Source organism: Sorex araneus, chromosome 3 (assembly GCF_027595985.1).
Source record: "Sorex araneus isolate mSorAra2 chromosome 3, mSorAra2.pri, whole genome shotgun sequence".
In the NCBI taxonomy this organism is placed as follows: domain Eukaryota; kingdom Metazoa; phylum Chordata; class Mammalia; order Eulipotyphla; family Soricidae; genus Sorex; species Sorex araneus.
The window spans coordinates 47,898,767-47,921,594 of NC_073304.1; the positions used below are offsets into that span (position 1 = coordinate 47,898,767).

Genomic DNA, 22,828 nt, shown 5'->3' on the forward strand with positions numbered 1-22,828 from the left:
CAAATGTTGGCAATCTATTGTAATTACATCAATATCTGTCTGTTACCCCAGTATTTTATGAACTCCTAGAAGACAACTTGAGTGTCTAGGCCTCTTTGCATAGAAAAAAAAGTGACAAAAAGTTCATTAAATAAGTGAAACAGAAATACACTGTATTTGTGAAGTTAAATGTTCTCACCAAGAAAAGAGGAAGAGGATAAATAGGTGAGGTGAGGAATGTGTTAATTAACTCAATGGAGAGGCATCCTTTCACAAGTATAGATGCATAGCCAATCACCGTGATGTACACTTTGTCTCACAATTTTTTTTTCAGTGATACCTCAATAAACCTGAAAATTAAAACAAAAAATATCAAATTATATCTGTGTGTTTAAGGAAGCCAGAAATAAAACCAGGTGTGAACACTGACCTCCAAGAACTTGCAAAAGAAAAATGGAAAAGAAAATAAAATTGTCATTATACACACCAAAGAATGCTAACTGCTGTTATGAATTATCAAATTTCAGGGAAGGTAGACTGTCATTTTAGAGAAAAAAGAAAATATCAAGCCAAGCTTCTTTAAAGTAGCATTTGAACTGAGCCTCACACCATAGAAAATGATTGTGGGGTGAGGTTTGCAAGGAGAAACAAGAAAGTTACTCTTGGGAAAGGCAAGAACACAAACAGCAGCTGGGTGTTAGAAGGGCCTGAACCAAGATACTGAATATCAACAAGGAAAAGAACAAAAAGTGCCAAAATGTATTTCAAAATACCACATATTGGGCAGTGCAATGAGGGACTATAGCTTGCAGTTTTTTTTTATAGTGAAGAAAATAATAAAATTGAGTCTTGACGCAGGAGCTGAAAGAATGGAGAGTCATTAATAGTTATTAGACTCAGGGGAGCTGGTTTTAAAGCACAGGGGTGATGAACACTGGGTTGGACATGTGGGTTTGTTTTAGTGGTCTGGGTGTTCTGGAAAGTTTGCAAGGAGCTTGATGAGCAAATTTAGAGAATTGGTAAGAGATCAACATGGAGACTCAGGCCAAGGATTGACCCACACAGAGGCAATCACTGAAATCAGACAACGATTTGGTTAATGAAGAAAAAATTGAGAGGCCAGAGAATCAAATTTTCGGATCACTCCCATTTATGGAACGATAATTGGAATTAATGATGAAATTGGGAAACTTCGGAACTTGCTACCCCCAAATATGCCCCTTTGGCACAAGGATTCTTTTGAGTTCATAATTTGGAGAAACAGCAGACACCGGAGAAAATCTGTATAAGTTACTCTTTTCTGTTGTTGTTTTTGTTTTGGGGCCATACGTGGCAGTGCTCAAGGGTTACTCCTGTCTTCATACTCAGTCTTCACTCCTGCCAGACTCAGGAGACCATAAGGGAATGCTGAGGATGGAACTTGGGTCTGCACATGCAAGGCAAGTCCCTTACCCGCAGTACTATTGCCTCAGCCCTTTGGTACATTTTCTTCTAAGACAACTTTGTGTTTATATTGTACCAGAGAGAAAAGTGTGGAGAGCCTCCACAGAAAAGGATGAATAATTTACTAAAGATTCTTGTCAGTGGAGAAGGCATTGACTTAAATCTATAGAACAAACCTTTCTCTAGTTTTCTTTGTTTCCCCTGGTAACTTCTAGAGTAACTAACCTCCCCTCGTCTTGCTCTTTCTATTCTTTAGGTGTAAATGGTATCTAAACTGAATTCTAAGACACCTTCTGAAAATCACTCACTAGCACTGGGTAAGGATGGTGTTATACACGGTGATATACTTTGGGTATTTTTTCATTAATCATCTATCTTTTGTTATAATGTTCTCAACTGAGCACATAGTAGGGTTGAGGGAAAATGTTTTTCCTCTGCTCCTTATACAGGTTGGTAGAGGTTACAAATGTCACTTGTTACTAACATATATAAAACACTTTAAATGAGTATTTAAATAAATTATATATATTTAAAGTTTTGTGCCTGAGCTAAACATGTTTGCAGGCAGATAAGTCAAAGAGGTAGGCAGAAGTTTGGGTTATTATCAAGCCCAGCACCTTTTTAAAAAAGTAGAAAGGAAGTGGAATGGAGAATTCCAACTAGAGTTTATTCTTGGCTTAAAGGAAAGACTGTTTGACCTAAGAATGAAGGTAACAAGAATGAACAAAGATAGAGCAATTTGACATGGTGAAGAACCAACTTAAAGAGGTCTGTAATATATACTTTCTCAGAAAAAAAAAGAAGTTGAGGTTATCTGTGATAAAGAAAGGAAGTGGGGACTTGGGTTTAATTGAAGTCCAAGTTTTTATTGAAAATTCATAAGGGTTATTTTTTAAAAAGGAATTTTAAAGAGCAGTAATTAAATGGGCCTGCTGATGTGGATAAATCTAGAGCAGAGGCCATCAATTTCACTTTCAGACCCTCTAGGGGTGCAGGTGTGTGGCGGGGAGGTGAATCATGGAAATTCTGGACCCTGAGTATCCCTGGCAGGGGATAAGCAAAGGTCAAGGGAATAGGCTGGGGGCATATAGTGCTTCCACAGATACGAAATGTTACTCTGAGTTTGAGAATTAAGTTTTCTCATTTTTAATGTTTAATAAGGTTCTCTGAATATTGACTTTCATTAAAGAGAACCAGTTTTTTCAGAATCTCAATTTCATAATGGCATCTTTACATTTGAACAAACACAGAAACTAAATTTATATGGAATGTTAAATGTAAACATTAACCTCTTTTTAAAAAACAAATTTTTTTTTAAACAAACAATTTCAGGAGAGGCTAGATGTAAGGATCTTCTCTAGCCATTTGCCCCCTGTGAAGGGATGTTAAAATCAAGATTAAATTAGGAGGTGAAGTGAGGGATCAATTAACTAAGCCACTCTGGGCTGCTTCTTTATCTATCAGGGAGGGTTTGATGCAGGCTAGATTGATTCCCAAATTCTTGAAGTTCTACTGTTTTGTGATGTCCTGGGCAGGGAATAAGCCCTTTCTCTGTTTGTTTGTTTGTTTGTTTGTTTTGGGGGGGGTGGAGATCTGCAGCCTATGGTGCCCAGGGACGACTCCTGATAGTGTTCAGGGGATGATGCGTTCCTAGGGATGGAACCCAAGACATGTTCATGCAGCGAATGTGCTACTGCCCATGGAGTTGTCACTGCAGCCAAGAGACAAAGTCTTGATGTTATTAAATTTATACCAGGCATGGTACCTCTAAGCCCCTGCAGAATAAACAGATTTGCAAGTTAAATAAAGCCAGGGGAATCCTTTTTACCCCCACCCCAATACATATACTCAGCATTACACTAAGTTGACACATAACTACTTAGGAGCTCTTCAAACACTCCAAGTCAGCGTCTACTCCCCACCCCAACCCTGATTCCAGCCACCGTGAAGCTCAGATGGTGTCACTATTCCTGAGGCAGCTCCCTCATATATTAACCCAGCTCTGCTCCTTCCCATCCTTACACCCAGCCTTGCCCGTTTCAGAATCGGGATTGAAATCTGTAGTGGAAGATGAAGCACAAAATAATTTTTTTTTTAAATTTCCAACGAGGAGGCATGGATTTAAATCACATTCCATTCCTGAAAACTTGCGGTCTCGGCATCTGTGGTTGACTACAGCCCCCTCTGCAAGTTATCACTTCCGGTGATACAGGGGTTGAGAAAGTGTGAATCCTACTTCTGCCTTTTAATTGATCCTGCTACTAACTATGCATTTTTCTCACGCAGTGAAGGGACAGCTAATAAGTGGGGATGAGAAGACACTGCGGCGACTTCCCCTGATGTCTCGTCTGCGGTCGAACCAGGGGAAGGCATGCATGCTCCACACAGGTTCCTCAGTGTGGCTGCAACCGTGAGCTCTGGATGGCACCAGCAGCAACTCTTGATAGCAACTATTACAGTAGCCTTCAGATTCTCTCACCTTCTGCTACCCAGTTTGAAATTTACTTTTTGTTCTGTGATGCTTTTGTTTCTGGTTTAGGAACAGTGTTTAAGGGCTACTCCAGACTCTTTGCTTGACAGCCATTCCCTGTGGAGCTCAGGGAACCATATGGTACTGCAGATGGAACCTGGGCCTCCTGCATGCAAAGCATGTGCTTGGCCCACTGAGCTCTCTGTCTGGCCCTGAAAGTTACTTTTCAGACAGGCATTTTATCTGGGGAAGGGCGATACTGGTATAGACTGTCCATTAGATACAAAGATTATAATAATGATCTTAATGGCAAACTACGTTAGGAGATTTCTTCATTTGGAAATGGATAAAGAACTTAAATAAACTTCTCCAGAGAAGATATGCAGATGGCCAATAAGCACAAAAACAGGTGCTCAACATCATTATCTATTAAGGAAATGCAAGCTGAAATCACCCGTTTTTGGCAGGAGAGAGTTTTTTGCTTGGAGTGCAGGCTCCTCAAACTGGAGACCTGGGTTTAAGTCCCAGCACAGCACAGTCCCCAAGAGGTGTGACCTCCGAGCACTAAGCTGGGAGTCGTCCCCAAGCACCATTCGGTGAGACCTCAAAACACGGAAGAAAGAAAGGAAGGGGGCAGAGCAACAGAACAGAGAGTGGGGTGCTTGTCTAGCATGTGGCTGACTTGGATTCGATCCCGGATACCACATATGGGCCGCCATGCCCCACCCTGGGAAGTGATCCCTGAGCACAGATCCAGTAGTAAACCCTGAGAAACTGGGTTTACAAACCTTGAAATGTGGCCCCCACAGAGCCAAAAAAAAAAAAAAGAGGGAGGAAGGAAGGGAGGGAGAGAGGGAGGAAAGAAGGGAGGGAGGGAGGGAGGAAGGAAGGGAGGGAGGGAGGGAGGAGAAGGGAGGTAGGAGGGAGGGAGGGGAGTAAAAGGAAAGAAAAATCAACTTTTTTGATACCAATTCGTGCCCATTAGGAAGACTATTGTGAAAATAAAGGGGCTCAGAGAATAGTGAGTTTGGGTGAGAAAATGTAATCCTGTCCACTACTGAGTGGACAGTGCACAGTGAAGTGCACAGTGGAGATGCCACTTGGGAAAGCGAGGTGGTCATTCCTCTGAAAACTGAACACAGAATTATAAGATCCAGCAATTCCTCCTCGGGGCACTCAAGATGAAGTGAAAACAGAGACACAAATAGATATTTGTAGTCATTGCTGCATTATTCACAGCAGCTAAAATGTGGAAGCAAACCAAGTATCTACCAACAGATGGATGAATAAACAAAACGTGGCATATATGTATAACGGACCATCATTAAGCCTTAAGGAGGAAAAAATCCTGTCATTTTTAAGAGCATGAATGAACTTTGAAGTTATTGTGCTAAGTAAAATTAGCTAACCACAAAAAGACAAAATGCTGCAGGATTCTACTTACATAAGGTACTTAGAGCAGTCAAATTCTCAGAGTCAGAAAGCAGAATAGTGGTTTCCAGGGGCTGCAGGCAGGAGAAAGCGGGGAGTGACTGCTTAATGCAGAGGTTTCCAAACTTAAATAGTCTATATTTCCCCCTTTTCAAAACAAAAAATCAACCCCCTAGAAATCTACCTTCTTTCTTTAAGTGAACAAACAGAAAATACACGCCCTCCCCCCTTGCAAACAAAACTCTACTTCCACCTCTCCCTCTGTCCCCCACCCTGCTGATTATTCCAGTACTCTGGGAAGGGGTTATTGCCAAGTTTGGAAAACACTGGTTTAATGGGTACAGAGTTTCCACCTGAGAAGTCTCAGAAGAAGATGGAGATCTGAAGATGAATTGTGGCATTGGTGTCAAAAACCATGTCTTATATATTGTCAGGCAGAGTATAGTTAAAAAATAGTCGAAATGGAAAAAATATTTTAAATAGTCAAAATGGGAAAAATTATTGTTGTGTGTATTTGACAATTAAAAAAGCAGTTTCCTGGAACCTTTGTTGTAGAACTTTACACCACTCAAAAAAAAAAAAAAAAAGGTATATTCAAGTGCCTGCTCTGCACCAGGCATTTAACATAGTCACACACAAAAGATAAAACAAAATAAACTATAACAACACCTCTTCACACGCACACATTCACAAGCCTTCTTTAATTATTAACCCCTTTTTTAAAATGAAGAAGCTAAGGTTCCTAAGTTATCATACCAGGTCAAGGATTAAGAACCAGACACAGAGGCAAAGGCAGATCCGCCTGCCTCAAAGCCTGCATTCTTTTCACTCCACCATGTTCTGTTCTTCCACCTACAGTTGTCTCTTTGAACAGGCTCTTTGTGTTGACTACAGAGCTGCTGTACTGAAAAGTTGGCCCTGCCTTCAGAAGTAAGCTAAAAAACTCAGTTAACCAAACACATTACTCAGTGCCCACCCCATGGAGCCCAGAGTATCCATGAAATGATGGAGTCATGTTACTACTCAGTCATTAACCATATGGCAGGAGAAAGAAGAAAAAAGAAAACAACCTCATACAATTAAAATTTCAGTGTTGGGTGACTCCTTCCAAAGCCACCGAACAACCTCAGCAAAAGCATTATGTCTTTCAAAATTCCATCTGGCTAGAATCTGCCTCATTTTAGGGTGAAGAAGCATATCCCTCTTTTCCTAAACAGTCAACCAGCAGAGCATGCTCTCCTGTTACCAGTGCCAGGCCTGGAGCCGAGATGGGAAGATGAAGCAAATGTGTGCAGTGCAGAAAATAGGTCCCTCCCAGCTGTTTCGGAGAGGGCCAGAAAGCCAGGAGTCCTTGGACCCCGGTTTCCTTTCCTCTTTCCTGCAGGGGAACCACACAGAGAAGAGCCAGGCAGATGGTCTACACATCCCAGACTGTAGATGGGTTAAAACCCCAAGACTGGCGCAGTCGTCATCCACACAGCCCATGTGCTCAACTTTCTACTTCATGTGCTAAGAGGCAGTGGGATCAGGGTCCCTGAGCCTCCTGGAGATCTCTCTGGGAAGGGCCTCTACATCTTTCTCCTGGACAGGCAAAAAGGAAGTGGAACTGAGGAGTACATGACAGGACTTGCTTGGCCCACAGGTTTGATTAAACTCAGTGACTCTGGCGGGGGATCTCCATAGTTTCAACACCAGCGATCTTTGCCCCTTGCGCACACAGTACAGGTTTATTTTAAGGAGAAGTAACCTCAGAAAGCTACACGTTTCTTTTTTTCTTAGCATCTACAGAGGTTCTTAGGTCTGAAAATAAAAAGAATTTTATTTTGTGCTTGCTCCTACACAAATTTTAAAAAATTAAATCAATTTCTAAGATGGCATTTTTTTAAAAAAAAATCCTCTACCTCTTCATTGAGAATGGTTATAAAGAAAGAGATGAAAACACTCCTAACCGGTGTACTCAGTGTTGAAAAATCTATGTTTTAATGTGTGTGTGACCAACTAGAACATTTTTTATTATTCCTATTTCACCATAAGTAGTCCTTTCTTTGAAAATGAAAATGATCTCTTTTCATTCTAAACACTAAGAGAAAAAAAAAAACCTTTATCAATGACCACTTATTGTTTAAACCACACTTCCTGTTGGGAGATTAACCTCAATTTTAAGAATCATGCTACACTAGGATTTTAAACTCTTTCTCCTCCAGATCCTGCCAAAGGAATCTCACTACCACATTTCAAACTCATCAGGCTTATTTACTGCACTTTCATACGTAACTCATAAATATGAACAAGCTCATTAAGCACATTCATTGCTGGAGAAAAAAAAGATTAAAAATCACATACAAATTTTATTTTCCGGTTTTACTCTGTACTAAGAAAACAACCCAGTGCCACTTTTTTTTTTACATTTTTTCCCTTGTCAAGGCTGATGTGCATCTTGCCCTAGACAAGAAGAAAATCTAAATCAACACAAAAATCCATAATAATACCAGGTACTGCCTCAAGACAAATGAAACCCTCCACACTCCTCAGGGAGGGGGAAAAAAAGATGCAACTTTAGGCTAAGACCCGCAGCAAATGGTAGCTGTTTCTGAGCTGCTCCCAAAAGCAGCGGCACAAGGCTGAGGAAGACACTGCTTTTTGAATGGTAAATACTGCCCCTTAGATACGCAATTCCAGCCTTTGTTGGCAAATTCTGACTACAAAAGGATTTAACAGCAACAACATCCAACCCCTATAAGACCAGACCCAACAGAAATCAAATCACAGCCATTAGAATGCAAAAGAGAAGACCCTCAGGGGCAATATGTGAGAAAGATACCAAGAACACTTTTCAGTGCTTACACCCCTAAAACAGGGGACTGCAAGGCTCAGAGGATCGGTCCACAGCTTCACAACACCAAGTGATTTCAACTCAGCCCTGCGTTTCTTGCAGAGAACTATGCAAACAGCTTCTTACATTTTGGCGTGTTTTTTTTTTTATTGACGAATCACCAAAGCTAAGCTCTTAACGAAGATGAAAAATTAAAAAAGAAAAAAAAAAGCAAATGTGATCATTCTCAAAGCCCTTTAAAAATAATCTAGTTTAATCATTTGCCCCCAGTTCTTATCTGATTTCTCTTAGAAAGCTGTCTGAAAAGCAAAGATCGTTCTTATCATTCAAAAAAAAGCAACGTGAAAAGCGTTTCCTTTACCTGCTCTTGAGGCTGTTCAGAGGCGTCTCTCCTCTCACTGGAGCCGCTGTGTTCAGGCGAGCTCCGGTGCAACCCGCCCAGCCCAGCCCAGCCCAGCCCAGCGCAGCAGTAGTAGAAGCAGCCCACGGAGTGGCAGCCGTTGCGTGTATGTGTAGCAGCGGCGCCTGCAGTCCAGGGACTAGTCCCCACCCAGCTTTGTCTTCAATCATCGATGATTTTACGGAAGCAGCGCATCTCCCACTTCCTCCTCCTCTTGGTAGCCCTTAACTGTTTTCTTCCTCCTCTCTTATCCCATTTAATGGCTCACTCCACCAGTTCTGCCTTCTTTAGGACTTCTGACCCTCACTTGATTAGAATCCTCTTTCTTTCTTTGTTCCACGTGCCACTGATGCTGTGGGTTCCTTTCTTTGCTCTCTCACTTCCTCATCGCCAGCAGCTGCCAGCAACTAACTGCCCCTTCCCTGCCTGATCTTTAATGGTTGCTGTTGCTGTTTTAGACTTAATGGTCCCTGATGATCCAGAGTTGCTCCTAATTTACTTGGGTCCCCACCGATCCAGTGGCTGGGAGCTTGTAATTCACAGCTCATGGCTGGAGCATTTCCCCCCACCCTGTGACCAACATTCCCATTTGTTTCATATCTCCAAAGTCTCACTACCTCTGAGATCTTACTTAACCTATCTGCTCAGAAAAGAATGTCGCTGTTAAGTATTCTTATGAGGCAAAGAGTGACACAAAGTTCCACAGTGCTTTCAACAGTCCTATCAGTGAGGAAAGTTTCCCAAAAGAGATCCAAAAGTGCTGGGAAGGAGCAAGGAAGGTGGCTGTGGGTGCTGTGCTGAGTCCATCCAGCAGCGCAGGACTCTTACAACCCATAATACTTTCTCTCCACTTTTGAAGATGGTAGGGTCTGTGGATTGGGCTAGAACTTGCAGGCAACTTCTCTGTGAGGACTGGGATCTAAAGTCTCATTTATGGAAAACCTGAGCAAATTACTCAACTTTTTTTTTTTTTATTGAATCACCGTGAGATAATTATAAGCTTTCATGTTTGAGTTACAATCTCACAATGATCAAAACACCCATCCTTCCACCAGTGCACATTCCCCACCACCAATATCCCTAGTATACCCCCCTCCTTTCCCACCCTCCCCCTGCCTCCATGGCAAACAACATTCCCCATACTCTCTCTCTACTTTTGGGCATTATGGCTTGTAACACAGACACTGAGAGGTCATTTATGCCTTAATGTCTTCATCTATTTGATAGAGATGACTCCATAGTAGAACGGAGGATAGCCGGGATGACACACAAAGTGCTAAAGCGTTGTTCCTGGAACATAGAAGTGTTCAGTGCCTATTAACTCATACATTGCCAAACCAGGACCAGTATACTTGGTTTTATGATGCGTTGTCCCTTAGTGTATTCACAACTAAGCGCTGATGCTCGTGGTAACAATTCACTCAACTTGCAAGCCATTCTCTCCCAAGACCAATGCAAAGTTCTTGGCGAAAACTAGCTAGCTGGTTTTGGAGAAAATAGCTAGTAGTAAGGGTAGGGGATCTTTCCTGGCAATGATGGTAAGAAACTTCTCAGGATTCTGCACCTGGAAAGCAAATCTTTCCATACACTAGAGGTGAGATTAAATCTGGTTTGGCCTTAGCAATCCAGCAAGTTAAATGATAAGCAGTGTTGAAAGTCTAAGGCTGGCACAGGATAATGGGATAACCATGGAGCTTTCTAACACAGGCAGGGGACCACAGCACAGTGCTCTGGAAGGTAGAAAATTTAATTATTTGAAAGGTGCTGAGACAGTCAGAGGGCAATCTGTTCTGATTCCAAGCCCTAGGAACAGAGCTTGCTTATTTCTTCTTGAAAACTTTTTCTCAAAAATACACTGATGTCAACTGACTAGCAGCAGAAAATGACAAAGTGTATTCTTTTAAGCTTAAAAGAAACAGATTTGGGGGCTGGAATAATAGCACAGCAGGTAGGGCATATGCCTTGCATGTGGCTGACCCAGGTTTGATTCCCAGTAGCCCATATGGTCCCCCGAGCACCGCCAGAAGTAATTTCTGAGTGCATAAGCCAGGAGTAACTCCTGTGCAAAGCTGGTGTGACCCCAAAAGCAAATAAGTAAATAAATAAGCTGATTTTGAGCACCAGCAAATCGAATTATAGTGGAGAGGGATGACTGGACATATATTTCAACAGTCTCTGGAATCCACAGATTAGGGACCCAAGTGCCAAAGTTTATCAGGAGCTTTGAGATAAAAATCTAAGTCAATAGATTGTGAATGGGTGCCAAAAGTATGGAAATAAATTTTTGGTTAAATTTAGATTAGTGAATCTGGCTATTCACTAATAGTAATATCTGGCTCTTCACTATTACATTACATTCAAATGTCTTTTTAAGTTTTAAAATTTTTTGTCCCTGCTTTTTTCCTACTCTCACTGTTACATTCATCACAAAGTGGTTGATACTTTTTAAATTTTACTTTTGTTCATATTATTGAGTTTAATTTTTTATTTTTTTATTATTATTTTTTTTTAGCCCGGCAGACCCCAGGCGCTCTCGAGTTTAATTTTTGATTTAAAAAAAAAATCTGGTAGTCCCCACAGCACTGGCTCAGTGCTCAGGGACCATGTGGCACAGGGGATTGAACCCAGGTCTTCCTGAATGTCAACCATGCATTGCCTTTAAGCTATCTCCTCGGTCTCATTCAGACAGAAATATCTCTAGAAATTGGTTTATGGTCTGCTAATTGGTTTTTCCGATCTCTGGCCATTATAAAGCCCTCAGTATGTTGAGCTGTTCATGATGGAAAGTTCCAGCAAGTCTCTCTTCAAAACTAAAAACTAGATTTTATGTTCTTTCTCTTCCTCATTAACCTCATTGCTTTCAACCCATCTTTTAATAGCCTCCTTTTTAGGAGAGAAGAGAAAAATGTGGGGGTGTAAATTGGCCGAGAGATAAAATGAATCCAGATCAGAGCTCTTAATACAAGCGTGGTAAGTACACACACTAAGTCTGTAAATTGTGCATTTGTTAGGAGATATAATTATACCACATCATTAACAGTTCAAACCATCCATTACAAAATATGAGCCTATCTTAGATAAATTTAGTCAATGCATAAATCAGAAGCCTGCATATTACTCTAGCATTTATCAGTGGCCCTATTTATACCTTATATTATTGAGCATCCTAACTGGGTTTTCCTTAAAGATCATTAATATTAGCACTCCTCAAATTATTTTTTTAATAATTTATTTATTTTTTAATTATTGAGTCACAGTGAGGGTACAGTTACAGATTCACACATTTTCATGCTTGTTTTTCCCTCATGCAATGTTTGAGAGCCCATCCCTCCACCAGTGTCCATTCTCCCCCACTTATGAACCCAGTATCTCTCCCATCCCCTATCCCATCCCCCCACCCCACTCCGCCTCTGTGTCAGAGCATTCCAATTTGTTCTCTCTCTCTCCTTTTGGATGTTGTGGTCTGCAATAGGGGTATTGAGTGGCCATCATGTTTAGTCTCTAGTCTACTTTCAGCGTGCATCTACCTCCCCGCTCGGGATTTCCAATCACATTTCACTTGGTGTTCCCTTCTCTATCTGGGATGACTTTCCCCCAGCGTGTGAGGCTAGCTTCCAAGCCATGGAGCCAACCTCCTGGTATTATATACTACTATTCTTGGGTATTAGTTTCCTACTCTGCCATTTTATATTCCACAGATGTAGCACTCCTCAAATTATATGTATGTATTATCTCTCCTTATCTAAAGCCCATTTCCTTTTCCATATTCTCCATTCCACATCATAAGGAATGCAAAGCAGATACACATAGCAGGAATATAAGCAGGATATCAGAACCAGTTGTTTTTGTAACCCCCTTAACTCATCCATTCGTCCCCATACCAGACTTTTCCTTTGGCCAGCCCCCCCTTTTTTCTATTGCTGCATATAAACACTGTATGATTATATAAATGTTTTGGTTTCCTTATATGACTCAATTCTCCTCGCTTATTCTCCCACCTCCAGTCCCTCTTCTAAGCCATGCCTCTAGAATTACATTTCTAAAATGAAGAGCTGATAATGTTTGCCTTCCTATAATTGCTCAGTAGCTCCTTCCTTGTCACAGGATATGTCTTATTTTCCACAACATACAAGGTCCTCTGTGATATCACCCAACTAAAATTCTAACTTTACTATGTAAAATGCTGTGTGCAACCCTATACCCACTTTCATGGTGGCAACTCTGTGGCAGTTTTCTCATGAGACCATGCTCTTTTCTCTCTGCTTATGTGATATATGTCCATTTTTTAAAGTCAGACATGCCTTCCTTCCTTCCTCCCATTTTGTTTTCTCATAGACCCCTGCGTATCCTTTGGTTTAAAAGATACCGGGTAACCTGTCAGATGTTTCTCCCTGGCTTCGCGTTCAGGGATCACTCCTAGTGGGGCTCAGGGAACCATATGGGGTGCCAGGGATGGAACCTGGGTTGGCCACAAACAAGACAATTATGTGCCTCTTCTCCTCTCTCCTTCTCAGTGTAAGATGTATGTTCATCTCAATCAGCATTTGAGCTCCTTAAGGCTAAGGCCTTGTTTCATTCATCTGTGCTTGTCGCCTAGCAGGTAGTGAACAGATGTTTGTATAACAAAAGGACTTCTTGGCAGAAATTCCAAAACTGTTTTTGTGTTACTTTGCATATATGAGAATGGAGGGGGAAATAAAAAAGGAAGTCTCTGATATGAGAAATTGGTCATGGGGAAAAAAACAATAACCTCTATATTTATTGTGCAAACTGACTCCAGGAAATCATAGTTCATGCATAGCAGATTCTGATTATGTTTTATGTAGAAAACTCTAAAGAATCTGAGTGACCCCTGGTTCCACAGCTACACTGAGTTGCTTAAAAAGAATAACCAAGCAACAAAATAGTCAAGACAGGTTTTTTTTTTTGTTTTTGTATCACACCCAATGGTGTTCAGGATTTTGACTCTGTGCTCTAGGACCATTCTTGGCTGGGTTCAGGGACCATACGGGGTGCTGGGGATTAAATCAGGATCAGCCACTTGCAAGGCAAGTGCTTTGCCATCTGTACTATCTCTCTGGACCTTAAAAAAGTTATTTTTTTGAAGATCAACAGAAAAAAAAGGAATCTAATAAATAAAATAAAAATCTAATCTTTTACTTAGATTTCTGGATGAACTTTAAAGAGACTCCTTATTAGTCATAAAGACTTGTGTATCCACCCTCCGACCCCATCTACTCTCATACTCTCCAGGTTTGATACTTCTCAGCTGTCCAGCACTCATAGGCCAAATCCCCATACTCCTCCTCTAATCTCTTTCAATATATCTCCTCCCCTCCTCTCTTTCCAGGCCCAGGCAGGCCTTTACTGTTTTGACTGACTTGCCTCTTTGACCTAAACTCTCCCTAATTTTCCATCTGCCAGTTTGGATCTCTCTCTCCCCTTTCTATTAATACAGAAATGAACCAAAAGTCCCTCTAAAGTCCCCTCCAGTGCATGTTAGCTTGATGAAGAGGGAGGAATAAAATGGGACTTATAAATGAATTCCTATGTTAATAATTTTTATTCATGCACATACATTGTCAATGCCTTTGATAAATTGCTCAATTGTTGTACCAATTTGTTACCAGAGTAAAAGAATGAATAATTTACTTGGAGCAATAGCACGAGGCTGACCTGGGTTTGATTCCTCTGTCCCTCTCGGAGAGCCTGGCAAGCTACATAGAGTATCTCGCCCACAGAGCAGAGCCTGGCAAGCTACCTGTGGTGTATTCCATATGTCAAAAACAGTAACAAGTCTCACAATGGAGACGTTACTGGTGCCTGCTCAAGCAAATCAATGAGCAACGGGATGACAGTGACAGTGACAGTGAAAAACAGAATTTCAGGCATTTCTTAGATGGAATTAAGGAATAGATGCCTCCCAAAAGACTTCTTATAAAAAAAAACATATCCCCTATGTGATCTATGTGTCCCTGGATAATTTCTCCACCCCAAACCCCAAATCTTGAGCCTACTTTTCCTGCTCCTACTTTTACAAGCCAAGAAGACTAACTTTTGTTTAAAGAGAATCAGAGGGCAGGGTGGGCAGAACTAGTCTTCTCTTTTCTACTGGAAAATGCCTATTAATCTCCCAATCCAGTACAAGAGCCAGTGGGACAAGGGTTTGCATGAGGGCCAAGTCTTTCAGAGAGTCAGTGTTAGAGACTTTAAACTTGGGTTTAATTATGTGTGTGTGTATGTGTGTGCGTGTGTGTGTGTGTGTGTGTGTGTGTGCATGTGTCCATGTTCTATAGCATAAATCCCTTGGGATATTGTCAGTGATGAATGAGTTCAAGAATTTTTCCCCCTAATACTTCCTGAGAAAACAAACACAAGTGTTGAGAGAAAAGGGAAGAAGAGGAACAGGTTTCAAGGCAAAGGGGTAGACAGAAGTTGGGGGGAGAAGAGGGCTCATCAAGAAATATGAGGTTGGGGCTGGAGCACAGAGGGTAGGGTGTTTGCCTTGCACATGGCCAACCTGGTTTTGATTCCCAGCATCCCATATGATCCCCTGAGCACCGACAGTAGTAATTCCTGAGTACAGAGCCAGGAGTAACCCCTGTGAATCGCCGGGTGTGACCCAAAAAAGCAAAAAAAAAAAAAAAAAAAAAAAGAAATATGAGGTCATGTTGATAAGCTTTCTATCTGGATATGAAGGGACAAGGAAGGGAAGGTAATTGAAGATGGGAAGGGAGAGAGAAAAAGCTGGAAGCAGGTAAGAAAAAAATTGGAAAAGCCTGGATGCAGAATAATTTAGACCCAGGGAGAGTTGGACAAGCTGAAGAAAACTGACATTGGTAACTGACGTCTATGAGTCTGTACTTCTGCTCTTCCTACAAGCAGAAAATGTCCCAAACCCTCCTCCACCAGCAGAAGTTGGGGTTGGACTATTGACTGGGAAGACACAAAAGTTTAAATCAAATGAATTCTTACCATAACCCATGGAAATGTTAAGCCTGAAATGTAAAACCTTCTAAAAATGTCTCTGAAGAGCCATACTGAAATTTAGGCCTAACAGGAAATAAGCAAAATCTGGAGGTAGCCAGCAGCAAATTATGGCAGAGGTTAGAGAACATTGTGCACTAGCAAAGTCATGGAAAAACAATCCTTTGAGAAGAGTGTCAGGTTTAAAGGATCTGAGTCAGTGAGATTAATATCATGCAAGTAAATCATTTTGGAGTGTCTCGATAGAGAAGCTATACAATAATAATTCCAATAATGTGCTAGTGGTGAGATAATAAGGAGAAACATAATTTTTCTGTGATAAATATGTTGACCCAGACAAGGTACTCTATTTAATAGTAAATAGGTTGGCAAAAGAGGCTGGAGAAATAAAGATGTTTGTGGCATTTTCTGTGTCTGTTTATCTTTTGCTATAAAGTGCATTCATAAACCAATGTAAGTTAGGTCTTTGATTCCTCTCTACCTGCCTGTCTTACCTAAGTTTTAAAGCTGTCATTTTGTATTTCGAAGAAGGAATTGTGAGGTTAAGTGATGAAACTGTCCTCTCTGTCAAAGTCCAGTCAATCTCATGACTAGATTGAAAGCTTCCTCAGGGCCAGAGCTATATCTCTTCTGTTTGTATTCAGCACTTAGATATCACAAGTACTCAAAATGTTTTATTTAGTTAAATCTAAATAATTCATCTTTGTCAAAGTAATTTATAAGCATAATGCACTATTTTCAAAATGTAGAAGCATGCATTTTACAAAGTTCTAAAAGAATGAGCAAACCAGACCCCAAACCTTCTTGATATATTACCAAAACCATCCTTGACAATCAAAAACTAAGAAGGGATGCTGAAGACAGTATAGCTGGCAGGGCACTTGCCTTGAATGAAGCTAAGCCAGGTTCTATCCTCAGCATCCAATGAGGTCTCCCAAGATTGCCAAGAGTGATTCCAGACAGCATTGACCTGAGCATGGCCAGGGTTTCCCCCATCCCACCCACCCCCCAAAATTTGAGAAGATGTATCAAGGAGAAAATGTGATATTGATATTAAAAAAAGGAGAGGTGCTAAAGTTAACAACCAAGCAGTAATATGAAACCAGGAAGGAAAGTCTATTATTTCCTTGGATGATAATAATAGGTAGGAAGTTCTTACCTTGTTATGTCAATTAATTGCTTTTTTTGCAAATCTATAAACTAGAAGTTTACATTTTTCATCATATGAGATGTTTAATGGAACTCCTATTACAAAAGAGATGTTGAATAGAACTTCCTGTTACAAAAAAAGATTTCATTTCCTAAATTTCCTAAGAAGTTATTCAACATTTTTTAAGTATTACTTGTATGATTACACAGGAAAAATTCAACAGAGAATTGTGTCGTGTATAGTAAATTTGGAAATCTTAAATTATTGACTTGGCAAAATAATAAGATTCCTTAGAAAATTACTGTTTTCACTTGTGTAATTTTCTAAAATAAAATGGTCAGGTTTGGTCCTTACTCCTCCACAAAACACCTCTTGCTTATCCTGAGTTTAGCTGTTTTCATACTGTATTGTTTTGTGTTTCCCCTTCTTTATCTTCTACCATGTGTGGAGTTCTAGAATACACAGGCAATTTTATAATCAGTGTATACCTCTGTTACCTCCACAGTGCTCAGTCGATAGCAAACTAGTAAGTGTGATACATATTTTCTGCATAGAAGAATGAAAGCAAAAGATGCTTAGATTAATAGATACAGAGATTCACTTTATTTTTGGTTTGAGGGCTACACCTGGTGGCACTTGGGGACTATTCTGCTCAGTACTTGAAAGTTGTCCCCTAGGCAACCGTTAGATTCTGGGGATAGCGCCTGTTTCCAAAGCATGTACTACCACACATGGATCTATTTCTCTGTCCCAGAGATTAATTTTAGGAAGAAGATTATAAACCAAAGAGTGGTAAGTTTATAATTTCAAGAAAATTAATGGTATTCAACATTATTTTGTTAGTGATTAAGTTTGCCACTATTTGTACATTGTCATTTACAGCTTTGTTTTCAGATAAGAATGGGCTACTTGCTCAAGATAAGTCATTGTTATTGATTTCTTCTCAGCTCAAAACATTGGAATCTACCCAGACCATAGTCAAGTTATTAGTTTGTTATTAAAATATTTATGTACTTTCCTCCTACCATTCCACCCTCAAATTTTTGCTTCCAGAAAATAGATTCATATTAACTGTAAACTGATAGCATAAAGACAACTTTTTAAAAAAAACTCAGCAATACTCAATAAACACACTTGGAACTCTGATAAAAGAGGAAAACTACATTACCTTACCCTTGCTTAAGAACTATATACATCAGTGATTTTAATCTGGAGAGGGAGGCAGTTATAATTTCAAGTAATAGAGTCAAGAAATAAAAAGAATTATATATGCCCCTTGCTAAGGGGACAACACTGGAGAAAAAATAAACTTTCAAGAAAGAAAAATATTCAGAATGAATATATTTGCTCAATATTAATAAGACAGGCTCCCAATTTCTTCAGGAATAATAGTCTAAGGAAATTTTCCAGAGACACATTATTTATGGCAATTATCAGACAGAAACATGGAAATACTTTTTTACCCCTAAACATCTAGAAAGAAGACTGCTTGGCATGTTAGGTAGGTTCTTGATGGTTTCTGGTACATAGTAAACTCACTAAATTTTTGTTAAATGAATGAATGAACTTCACAAAAAAACTTTACAGAAACTATTCATAGGCGTGATGTATGCAAATGATAAGTTTAGTTTAATGACAGATTAAAGTCATTAGTTGTGGTATGTATCGAAAAGGTACATGCAACTCATTTTTGAAAGGAGTTACAGTGTTCTGTGTGAATCTCATGTGGAATAATAGTAACTATGCACATGTGGAATCAAGTCCTCTTTTCCCATTCACTCTGAAAACCAGCTTGTTCTTCCCACTGCAAGAACTGTGTCTGGATATATGGGTTATAGTCTCCCCATTCATAGGGAGAATATATACATGTGTATAATTAAAATGCAGCTCTTGGTTGATGGAGAATGAGAACTGTCCTTCCATTCACTATAGATGGGGCCACCTTCCTACTTGCCATTTATTCTCCTCTGATTCTCCTGACCAAAAGTCAGCATTTTCTTCAGCTTTTCATGTGCCAAAGAAGAAATTTCCACTGGTACCCTTCATCGATTTCAGGATGATAGAGAAGAGGGAAAATAAGAGGGAACATTAGGAGGGGAGGCTTTCTTCTCTCCTGCAAGTCACCTTTTAAATAAGCTCTCAGAAAAGATGAAAGGAAAACTTATCCAAGAGCCTACAAAACAAAAGGCAAATTGACTTTAAGAGGGAGAAATGTGAAGTCTTGCTTTAATAAAATTTAAAGAAAACACCATTCTTTCTCTCTCTCTCTCACTCAAAAAAGCAAATAAAAAACTGAAGAAGGAGAAAGGATCATGAGGTAACCATATTACCTGTAATACTCCCAGAAGGAAAATTCTTAGAATAGTATTACTCTTTCATTAGATTGCTTTGGCTTACTCATTTGGCTTTGTTTATTAAAACACTAAGTGGTATTACTCTTTTTGTTAGGGAGGGAGGAGTAATATTTTCATTTACAAGGAGTGAGTGGAGCAGAGAGATACTACTGCAGGTAAGGTGATTGCCCAGCATGTGGCTGACCTGAGTTCCATCCTCAGCATCCCATATGGTTTCTCGAGGACTGCCAGGAGTGATCCCAGAGCATAGAGACAGGAGTGATATCCCTGACCACAGAACCAGAAAAAGGCTCTGAGCTCTTCTGAGTGTTAGCAAAAGAAAAAACCGAACAAACAGAAAAAAAAAAAAGCAGCTAAAAGGAGTAAGAATGTTACAGGATTTGATCATTGAAAAGCAATTACTTTTATTTGGGTGGGGCACAATGGTACTCAGGACGTATTCCTGGCACTACACTCAGGAATTACTCCTGCCTTGGCTTGGAGGACCATTTGGGGTGTTGGGGATAAAACCCAGGTCACCTGGTCAGCCATGTGCAGAGCAAGCACCCTACTCACTGTACTATCACTCCAGCCTCTATTCCCCATCCTTTTCAAATTATTCTCTTTTATCCTTCTCTGCTTTGCCCTATGCCCAGTAGCATCTACAAAATTGACTCTGGCAATGCTTTTTGTATTAAGCTAATATTTTTATTTGTTATAAATATTATATATAAGATCTGGAGTCTATTAAAATATGGTACTATATTTTATACATTAACAAAATTGTGGACTGGAGTGATAGCACAGCAGGTAGGGTGTTTGCCTTGAACGTGGTCGACTTGGGTTTGATTCCTCTGTCCCTCTCGGAGAGCCTGGCAAGCTACCGAGAGTATCATGCCTGTATGGCAGAGCCTGGCAAGCTACCCGTGGCATATTTGATATGCCAAAAACAGTAACAACAAGTCTCTCAATGGAGACGTTATTGGGTGCCTGCTCGAGCAAATCAATGAACAATGGGACAACAGTGCTACAGTGCTACTCTCTACAGTGCTACAAAATTGTGCTTCAAAAACGTTAAATTGGGGGTGGAGCGATAGCACAGCAGATAGGGCGTTTGCCTTGCATGTAGCCGACCCGGGTTCGATTCCCAGCATCCCATATGGTCCCCTGAGCACCATCAGGGGTGATTCCTGAGTGCAGAGCCAGGAGTAACCCCTGTGCATCGCCAGGTGTGACCCCAAAAGAAAAAAATCAAATTAATATGGAAATCATGGAATCATTTATTCACCAATTATTATTTTCTCCAATGCACAAAAAAGAAGAGAAAGTAAATTTTTTTTTGGCCGGGGCACACCTGGAAGTGCTTATGGCTTACTTACTTCTGACTGAGCTCAGGGATCACTCCTGGCAGATTTCAGGGGACCATATGTGGTGCCAGAGATAGAACCCGGCTCAGCCGTGTGCAAAGCAAATGACTAACTCACTATATTATGGCTCTGGTCCCACGAAGCAAATAATTTTTTAAAAATACAGTCACCTGTATAAAAGTCACTGAATGACATAGAAAACCACCCTAATCTTTCTAACCCCAAGTGCTTAATCAAAGATGTATCAACAGTGTGGTACCCTTCAAATACCAATGCAGACCCAGTGGGTAAGGATTTGCCTTGCATGTAACTGACTCTAGTTTGGTCTGTAGCATCCCATTTGGTTCCTGAGCACCAATAAGAGTAACCCCTGAGTACAGAGCAAGGAGTAAGCCCTGATTACCGCAAAGATGTGGCCCCCAAACCAAGAACCAACCAACAAACAAAAAATCCAGAAGCCAATGTGGTCTCAGGTCATAAGTTGTTTTTAAAAAGTTTGACAAAATATCAGAAGAATCACAACACTCTAAAAACGAAACTGATTTTTATACCACCCTTCCTGCTCCTCCCCTTCATCCTTTGTGTTTCTCCTGTCTACTTTAGATGAAAGAAACCTGGAGAAAATACTTAAACCAGTTGCCATAAACAACTGGCAACTGGTTTACCACAGGTCATAAGATTTACATAAAGTCTAACTTTCTGTAAATTTTAAAAAAGAAATAAGTCATACTTTAATGCTATTTCTTACCTGTGGGGTATCTGCAAGACAATAATTCTAATTAAAATAACTCTACAACCCAAATAATCTTCTCAAAGCTTCATTGGTATATGAACTTGATTTACACAAGCTGCCTATCAATTTGTGGAGTCAGAATGTACAAATTACTAGAGATGAGGGCATGCCCAGGTGTCCAAAAGTAGAGACTACCTCTCCCAGCCCTTCACTTCCAAGGTTATTCTGGTCCTAGCTTTTCTCTGTACAAAATCCAAGAAAGCAGAACCTTCTTTTCTGCTTGCCTCCAGCTGAAACCTGGTACGGAAATTCTAAACATTAGTTAACTATGTACTTTCTTCAGGTGGTTATAAAGCTCAAGTTCTCAGAAACAGCATAAAGGTTTGCTTTCTTGGGTAAAAGGAGAATGACAAGGTTTGGTTACCAGGTTTATCAGAAAATTAAGGGTCAAAAATGAGGAAGAATGCACAGACTGGGCTCCATCTAGTCGTGGGAGCCAGCCCGGGGAGACTGGACAGTCCTTCACAGATCAGTCTCAGCTTCTTTTACATCAGCACAGAACATGTGGTCACAGAACAGAGGACACTCAGGGAACTTTTGTGGTACATGAGAGAACCATGGTAAACCCTTAGCATCCTAACCCCTATACTATCTCCCCAGCCCTGAGAGTGTGCAGTTTTCAAGGCCAGTTCATAAAAGACACTATGGCTTCCACTTCAGCTTTTTAGATGTATCAGTCTGGGAAAAGCCAGGCGCCATGCTGTGAGGTCACCTGTGGAGAAATCGACAGGGATAGGACATTAGATTTCCTGCTGATAGCCTGCATCAGCCTAACTACCAGGTAAGTGACATTTCCACCTTGGAGATAGGAGCTCTTCTCCAAAAAAATCCTTCAGATAATCAGCATCTTGGCTCTGAATTCTTGACTGTGAGGCCCCTAGAGCTGGAAATAGCCAGGTAAATTGCTCCCAGGCTCCTCTCCCACAAAATTTGTCACTGTCACTGTCATCCCGTTGCTCATTGATTTGTTTGAGCGGTACCAGTAACGTCTCTCATTTTGAGACTTATTGTTACTGTTTTTGGCATATCCAATATGCCACGGGTAGTTTGCCAGGCTCTGCCGTGCGTGTGTGATACTCTTGGTAGCTTGCTGGGCTCTCTGAGAGGGGCGGAGGAATCGAACAGGGGTCAGCCATGTGAAAGGCGAATGCCCTACCCGCTGTGCTATCGCTCCAGCCCACAAAATTTGTCAGGCAGGATTTTCTTTTAAGTCACAGATTTGGGGGAGGGATAATTTATTAGATAACAATAGAAAATTGTATGTTCCAAACGACCTGACTCCCCTTGGGACTTTGGTTTCAGCTGATTTTGGTCAATGCATGGAAAGTGATGTGAGCTTATTTATTCCTATGTACAGGTCACTGGTCTCCTTTCTCAATAACCGCAACCCTTCTGGGAAGTCTGACGGGACTCCAGGACAGCAGCTCTCTGCCAACAGGATTATTTCTTCCTTTTGCCCCTTCAATTCTAGGTGAGGCATCACATATCACTTTTGGTTTCCTTAACCCTGCACGTATCTGTAACTGGTCCCAACCCTGCACATATTTCTGTAACTAGTCCTCTCAGGGTTGGAGCAATAGCACAGCGGTTGGGCTTTCGCCTGGCAAGCTACCCGTGCGTATTGGATATTGGATATGCCAAA

General features: G+C 40.7%; 1 protein-coding gene across 5 annotated transcripts in view; it reads right to left on the bottom strand.

Moving 5' to 3' along the window:
• The window catches only part of GNG2 (G protein subunit gamma 2), a 127,043-nt gene extending 118,173 nt beyond the window's left edge, over positions 1-8,870 (bottom strand). For 2 of the 5 annotated variants that reach the window (XM_004601738.2, XM_055132398.1), the window contains exon 1: positions 8,518-8,870. The gene's annotated coding sequence lies outside the window, so the exon portion shown is untranslated. Of the gene's footprint in view, positions 1-5,336; positions 5,398-8,517 lie in introns of all 5 variants that reach the window. The other 3 variants (XM_055132397.1, XM_055132396.1, XM_055132395.1) reach the window with 3 other exon arrangements.
• Positions 8,871-22,828: the final 13,958 nt, after the last annotated feature.